Genomic DNA, 8336 nt, shown 5'->3' on the forward strand with positions numbered 1-8336 from the left:
TAAAAAAAAAAAAAAAAAAAAAAACAGGACAAACAACGACTGCAATTTTGCCTCTTCCACTAGTAACCTCCCCTGGTGATAACCATGTACCACGAGAGGAAAGAGATGAATTACTTTGCAGACAGGCATCTCCTTTCTCAGCAAACACAAGCACAAGTATGCAGATACACATAGATACATTTTTCCCTGCAGAGGGGAGTAGCCTGCCAGTRGCAATCAAAAAACCAATCATGTTCTCTGTAAGCCATGAAACGTTGGCGTTTTTAAAAAGACATATTTCCAACTTTGCACCTTCTGTAAAACTAACTGAATGGAATATATGTTTTTTTTTTGTACCTCTGTTTGTTCTGGGATTTGTAGCTCACTAATCTGACTTGAAAAATCAACTACAAAAGGGAAAAAAACAGTTACGATTGCTTACCTTGAAATGCCTTCCAAATCCGTATAGTCCACAAGAAATGCTGTCACGAACAAAGCTCTATGCTGCTTCACACTAATGAAAAAAAGCCAAAAATCCTCCAAGTCTCTCAGAAACACAACCCAATTCAGAGCCGCTCCTGATTAAAACTTACTTACTTTGAACAAGGTGTCCTTCAGTGATTTTGTACATAATCCATTCCCTTTTACTTTCCTGGTAAAAGATGATGTCTTTTTGGGTTGATCTCCCCAGATATTCCTCCTCGGTTCAGTGAAATAATTTCATGTAGTCTACTGGAAAATGTGCATGAGAGACTGAGTAAGAGGAGAAGAGAGAAAAAAAAAGAGAGAAAAAAATTGTATGATCTCTTCAAGTGCGCACTACCAGCTCCATTGCAAGTGAATCCAGCTGGTCCTCACAGCTCTTCACCTGCCTTCAGAGTAAAATTCAGCCTCTGCTGTTCATCCCCACATCAAGGGGAGGGTGTCCCCCCAGAAGATGGAAACTTTCATACACCGCCACCAAACTGTAAGAGGTGACAGTGGCTGCCGCTGAGCCCTGATTATGCAGTATTTCCCACCATATCCACCCTCATCAATGGATTTTATCCTCTCTTCCTTTCCAATTTGCGTGTTGTGTAGCGCGCTCCTCTCCGGAATAGGATCTCACAGAATGGATGCTGAGAAAGCAGCGGAATGAGGCGAGCTGCTTGTTCTCCTGCTGTGTGTCTCTTTCTCTCTTCCTCTCCTTTGCCTTTACCCTCCCTGCCTTCACACTGCACCTCCCCACCCTTTCCCTTTCCTCTCTCCTTCTCTCCTTGCCTTTATACACACACTGAGATATGCACTTCTCTCGCTCTGGCTTTTTCACAATTACTGCTGTGCCATTTCCAGCCRTGTCAGACAGGAAGGTTCACCGCCCATACTCCTGGGAGAAACAAATAATGCCTGATAAATATGTAAAATTAAGAAGATATGAAGAGAAGGAGCAACAGCATGGTAAGGTGCATGGAGCAGAGAGGCAATCTAATCTCCTTTAACCTGATAACATGATTACTAAATATCTTCAGGGCGAAATCTGTTTTGCATCTCCTCTTTTTCATAACTTTTCTGTTTAGTGGAGTCAGTTCAGTAGCTAGTTGATGCTGGCCAACTGTCAAGAATGACTGAAGAGGAAGACGAAAATAGCAAAGAGCAACACACTGCATAGTAACAAGGACAATGCATGTGCAGTAGCAGGTGCAAAATTACATAATTAGCTACTCCAAAAAAGCCATAAATTATGTTCTCGTTTAATTTTCATAAGCAGTCTTTATTAGACAAGTTGAACCGCATAATGGCAAATAGTCTAAACGACAAACGCAAATTAAAATTTCGAATAAAAAGCACATCTATATAGTCCTCCCACTAAATCTGAATCTCAGCATCCTACACACATTTACTGCAAATGCATTACTGGCATTCACAATTCATCCCAAACTATAACACTAAAACACTTTAACTTCACACCTGCTGCAAATAACATTTGTGTTAATAAATCTAAAACAGCAAATATTCTGCTAAACTTGTATTCACTGTAAATGTCTGTAGGTGTTCCAACGTTTTTTGCAGGTCCTGCAGCCCTTAAATGATCTGTGGGTGGAGTCGGGATCCAGCCGCTGCAGATTCGGGTGATGAGCTCTCAAACTTTAAAATGTTCTTCGGACGATCTGGTCAATGCTGGAGCATCTCATACCATTYGGTACCATTACTCATCCCAAAACCTTCGTCTTGCAGATCTGGATCCCTATACTGTGAATATTGTAAATAAACTTTCACTTATCGTTATTATCTGCCTCCTGGTATTCTGTTCCTCTTAGCGGCTTTATATTGACGTTCACTGAGATCACGATACTGTTTGCTTTCTGTGATGTGTAATATGTAACCTCTGACATGTTCAKTTTGTTTGCAATGACAAAAATAAACATTTTAACCTCTTTGTTGGGTATAAAAAAGGGCATGTGGACAGAATACAAATTAAGCTGTATATTGGTCCTATTTTCAGGCGATGGTGACCCTGATATTGTCACGGAAAGGTAACTTATCATCAACACCTTGTCAGCAAAGCAATGAGGTAAATGTTAAAATGCTTRGGGCAAAGTCACTCGGCTACTGTATTTTTTCCAACTGGTATGTGGTCATTTAAGAACATTGTTTTTTTTTTTCATCCAAACAATATAAAAACATTTTTGAATATATATGCATTATGTTTTACTCCTGGCAGATGGAACAGTAGGCCTGAAAAATTTTTGAGACTCAACCTAAAAATGTGATCAGTGTTCTAAAACTGGCAGTAGCATGCAGTCTGTGTTATACATGTCTACTGTAAAATGCATACCCGTACCAGAATATGCCTTCTTCTTTCCTCTTTTCTCTACCCCTCTTTGKTAAACAGCTTGCAGATGAGCCAGGCTAAGCCCTCTGGCTATGGTAAAAGCACAGAGGTTCCATGAATGTCATTACTGACATACAGCACTTTTCAGCAGTCCAAATTCAGGAACCATCATCTTTACAGCTAGCAATTACAGTGGGTAAAATAAGTATTAAACACGTCAACATTTTTCTCAGTAAATATATTACTAGAGGTGCTAATGACATGAAATTTTCACCAGATGTCGGTAACAACACAAGTGATCCATACATACAAAGAAATCAAACCATGAATGTCCAGAAATTAAGTTATTTGTAATAATGTGGAATGGCACAGGGAAAAAGTATTGAGCACATGAAGAAAGGGAGGTGTAAAAAGGCATGGAAAGCCAAGACACCAGCTGAACTCTCTCAGTAATTAGAAAGCAAGCCTGCCCCTTGTCAGTGTAAATTAATATCAGCTGGTTCAGTCCCAAATGATGGCCAGGTATCACACAAGAACCATCTGATGATGGGTAAAAGTAAAGAGCTCTCTCAMGACCTTCACAACCTTATTGTTGCAAAGCATAATGATGGCATCGGTTACAGAAGAATGTCTAAACTTCTGAAGGTTCCAGTGAGCACTGTTGGGGCCATAATTCAGAAGTGGAAAGAATATCATTTCACCATAAACCGACCACGACCAGGTGCTCCTCGCAAGATTTCTGACAGAGGAGTGAAAAGAATTATCAGAAGAGTTGTCCAAGAGCCAAGGACCACTTGTGGAGAGCTTCAGAAAGACCTGGAATTAGCAGGTACGATTGTTTCAAAGAAAACAATAAGTAATGCACTGAACCACCATGGCCTGTATGCACGCTCACCACGCAAGACTCCACTGCTGAAGAAACAGCATGTTGAAGCTCGTTTAGGCTCAACAAGCCTGTGTAATACTGGGAGAATATAGTCGGGTCAGATGAGACCAAAATTTAACTGTTTGGATGCCAGAATACACATCATGTTTGGAGGTCAAATGGTTCTGCACATCATCCCAAAAACACCATACCAACAGTGAAGTTTGGAGGTGGGAACATCATGGTGTGGGGCTGTTTTTCAGCATATGGTACTGGCAAACTTCAAATAATTGAAGGAAGGATGAGTGGAAAAATGTACAGAGACATTCTTGATAAAAATCTGCTTCCATCTACCAGGATGATGAAGATGAAACGTGGCTGGACATTTCAGCAAGACAATGAGCCCAAACACAAAGCCAAGGAAACTCTCAGTTGGTTTCAGAGAAAGAAACTAAAGCTGCTGGAATGGCCCAGCCAATCACCTGACCTGAATCCAACAGAAAATCTATGGAAAGAACTAAAAATCAGAGTTCATAGAAGAGGTCCATGAAACCTTCAAGATTTGAAGACTGTTTGTGTGGAAGAATGGGCCAAAATCACACCTGAGCAATGCATGCCACTAGTTTCTCCATACAGGAGGCGTCTTGAAGCTGTCGTTGACAACAAAGGCTTTTGTACAAAGTATTAGATAAATTTCAGTAAGTGTGTTCAATACTTTTCCCCTGTGCCATTCCACATTATTACAAATAACTTCATTTCTGGACATTTATGGTTTGATTTCTTTGTATGTATGGATCACTTGGGTTGTTATCGACAACTGGTGAAAATTTCATGTCATTARCACCTCTAGTAATATATTTACTGAGAAAAATGGTGACGTGTTCAATACTTATTTTACCCGCTGTATATCCAGGATGTCATATGTTTCTGTGTGTTTGTTCGTAGCTATACATCTTGGTAATCCAGGTAGAAAAACAAAACAAAACAAAACAAAACAAAAAAAAAACATAAAAATTACTAGGTCCTTTATGTTTATTGTTATATACCAAATATATATGCTTTTGGTGTGTCCAGTAATCTACTTCTCCTTTTTGTTTCGTTTTTCTATTTTTTGGGGGGGGTATTATGCAAAATCAACTTTTTTGTGCTTTATATCATGCTATAATGTCATTTCCCCATCAACAACATACCCAGAGTGTTGTTTTGACTCATTTGTGCATGTTTGACAAATCTTTGAATCCCTAGAGGTAGTCATGTGGAGCTGCTTGCTGGTACAAAGCAYCTCCCTGGAGCTCAGTCCCCAGCCGAGATCCAGCTCCACAGAGCACCTTTCCCCCTAAAGCRCTGTTTTGAAGACATGCTGAAGTGGGAGTGTCAGMAACGRTAGGAGGTTCTTAAAGAGACAGAGGCCACTTTCAAGGCWTTTAGATGCGAACGCTATGATGTGAARTCAAAWTTATTTTTGATATATWCAKCATTTKCATAACAACWGAAGGTAACAGTTAATTGATTGTGGTGTAGAAYTGARCTATGTGCCTTGAAAATGCACAATGCTCTCCCTTTATCATCAATAGTCAAACAAGGCCTCTTGAATAAGCTAGAATAGATGCTTACATTATCAGTCACACCAAAACACATTTACCGGTAATCAGTTTGATTTTTAAATAACTAAAATAAATATTTAAATTATACAATATCCCATATCTACTGCAATAGTTTACCTAAGTACAGGTGGTATTTTTTCTGTTGCTACTAGATTTCCTCCTTGCATTTTTGTCCAAAACGCTTCTGTGTATTGCTATAAATTTAAAACCATTACGCTAACGGTGGAAGTCAATAGTTGCAGGCATTGTGGTTTTACCTACATGTAGAGCTGTTGATTTTGCAACCTTTTGGGACTGGAGTTCTGTCAGAATGGTTTCCGATACTTTTAGCCTTGAGGAAAATTAAAACGTTCATCTTCACTCCATTGATCACCAGTTACATTTAAAGTCTGACATGTTAAGGGAGAACTAATTGGGGGCGGGGAGCTTATCTCCTAAAGCCTCATTAAACCTCATTAGGATAAAGATCAGATAAACATCCAGCACATAMCCCTGATTCAGAACAAGTTGTATCTGTCGTAAATTATATCAACCACACAGCCTAACTGACTCTGAGGTAAACACGTCCTCCTTAGTGTGACGTGTATTAATATTTGTATACTCATTTAATACATTCTGATGAGATTTGAAACATGAAAATAAATAGTCACATGCAAAATAATGAAACAGGAAGTGGACTACTTGGAGTCTAGATGTCAGTGATGATGGAGTGAGGAAGTTGCAGAAATATTTGGGATGTTTTAATGATTTAAACCATGTTAACTAATGGACAAAGTTTTTAAAAAGTCATACAATCATTGTCTTTTACATCAAGAAAAATGTGTATTTAGCAAATACACTSAAATACCCTTGTAAAATAAACCATACTCATATTTTTTTACAATGCAGTTAAAAAGTGTATAAATATTCATTCCACAAGCTAGAAAAAAAGCGAACGATGCTCAAGTAAGCACTTCAACATTGTTATGCCGAGGCCCACATGTCCTCAAACACTGACACACATCATCACAGTGAGTGGCTGCACTTCTGTTGTGACGATAAATTGTTAAAAACAAAAAAAAAGATCATCATTAAATCTCACAAAATGATTGTCAAAAATTTTGCAAAGGAATTTCATTTGCAGAGTGCAGTGACATAAAAACGTGCATTTTGGACGTGTTTTGTACAGCCTGCGGTTGAGCCCAAACCAGAAGCGTGGCGCTCTAAAAACACTTTATCAAGGATAAACAATTGTTCGTGGAAAAAACAATCAGCCATTCGTTTCATAATGTGAGACACATCACAGGTGTTTGGATTTGGCTGATTTCGTTCTTCCCAACTCTGACAAGTCTAACAAAACCCTGCAATGATACATGACCTTCCTCTTCTCTTGTGTTCGTCTGCTTGAGTGTGTGGGCATGTGGTTCTTCCTTTGGGCAGACAGGATTTTACTTCAAAGGATGACAGTGAATATATTTTTGAATTTCTGTCCCAACAACTTGAAATAGTTGTTTGAGAGTCAAGATTTGTACAAAACTAGTTAAACCTACATGTGTGTATTTTTTGTGTGTGTGTGTGTGTGACTTTGCTGATCCTAAAATGCAAAGTCACACACAGAGAATCTTCGAGTCAGTCATATCACAGTGTTTTGTCACATCAGCAAATCTTTATTGTATCTTGACTCTGGCAAAAATCAGACTTTGGTTATCAATGATCAAAGCATTGTCAATCTAAACACCTGGTGGATCTGCATATATCTTTTATTTCACCAACCAGCAAGAGGAAATAATGGTTTAACAATCGAATGTGATTGCTCCAACAAAAGTTAGAGATTATTGCTGTTTTGCTAATAAATATAAATAACATGAGTAGATTTTAAATCCCATGTCCAAACAACTTGGGTCRCACATTAGACAGTGAGAAGGCTAAGGTTTAAATCAAAGAACCAAGCAGATGCTAAAAAAATTAGCAAAGTCTAAAAGGCTAAACAAGGACAAAGAGAACACTGAAGATCTGGGGAAATAACAGGCATATACTGAAGGGACTCATTTCCAAAGTGAAAACAGGTGAAAAAGTGGAATTGGKTTGATTAATTGTTGAAGCATACAGAAAAGAAGGTGGATTCAAAGGTCAGAGGAGACAAGAGAGGTTCAAAAAACCACAATAACTAAGAAGAAAAAAAAAGGGGGGGGGGGTCACTACACTGCTCCCAAAAATCATAAAACTTTACAACTTGGGAGTAAAGCTAGAGCCAAGCTATAAATAGAGAACAGATTTAGGTTTGACATTTTGCTTTATTGGTTAATGTTCTTTCAAAAGGCTGATAAAGGAAGGTTTTGACAAAAGGTGTGTAAGAAGAGTCGATTTATTTATTCGGTGAAATAAGAGAAATAAACTGAAATGTGGAGTTGCGAGAATATAATTTATAATTAGTTTGTTTCTTTGGTTTGCAAAACATTCTGAAAGGTGAAAAAAGGGAACTAAAAGGGCACATCTTGGTATAAGAGTTATTTTTTTAATGCTGGACACATTAACRTGTTACCGCGTTAACGCAGCCGACGCTTAACGGCAATAATTTATTTACGCGTATTAATGCCAGTACTTATTTATTAATATTTCTCCGTCGGATCTTTGTTCACTGAGCAGCTAGCACACACACCGAGACACACAAACTCAGTGGTCACAGCGGGGAGGCGGGATCTTGATCACTATTGGTTTATATGGCCTTCATCCCGCATCTCATCCAAWGAGAGTCTTTGTTGTGGAGTCACTGCTTGGCAACTCGCAGCCGCTCTCATGAACCCGACCGAGCTGCAGCCGGGGCAGAAACATGGCGGAAGTCACCAGATTTTTCAGGTCATTTTTTTTTTTACTTTTCCTGATGGTGGGCTGTAAAGAAATAAAGTTCTCTGTAAGCTCTGCATCTCTAAACTGTCTCACCACTGGAGCAGTTCGAGGTTGAAAGGTTGAAATATCACTTCAGTTTAAAACCAGCGTAAACACAGGGAGGGTCTGCAGATGACGTTGAGAGGCATGTTGGGGAAAATAATTTAAAAAGTAAGACCGGCTTTCTTTGCTAAAAGGGTTCTTTTAATTC

The 8336-nt window shown here is 38.8% G+C and overlaps 1 protein-coding gene across 3 annotated transcripts in view; it reads right to left on the reverse strand.

Annotated features, from left to right (window-relative positions):
- lingo2 (leucine rich repeat and Ig domain containing 2) overlaps positions 1-1171 on the reverse strand; it is a 196220-nt gene extending 195049 nt beyond the window's left edge. The window contains exons 1-2 of one of the 3 annotated variants that reach the window (XM_014001960.1): positions 577-1171; positions 422-493 (exon numbers count right to left, since the gene is read on the reverse strand). The gene's annotated coding sequence lies outside the window, so the exon portion shown is untranslated. Of the gene's footprint in view, positions 1-421 lie in introns of all 3 variants that reach the window. The other 2 variants (XM_014001961.1, XM_014001958.1) reach the window with 2 other exon arrangements.
- Between the last annotated feature and the right edge of the window lie 7165 nt (positions 1172-8336).

This window comes from Austrofundulus limnaeus, unplaced genomic scaffold, assembly GCF_001266775.1.
Source record: "Austrofundulus limnaeus strain Quisiro unplaced genomic scaffold, Austrofundulus_limnaeus-1.0 Scaffold11, whole genome shotgun sequence".
NCBI classification, from domain to species: Eukaryota; Metazoa; Chordata; class Actinopteri; order Cyprinodontiformes; family Rivulidae; genus Austrofundulus; species Austrofundulus limnaeus.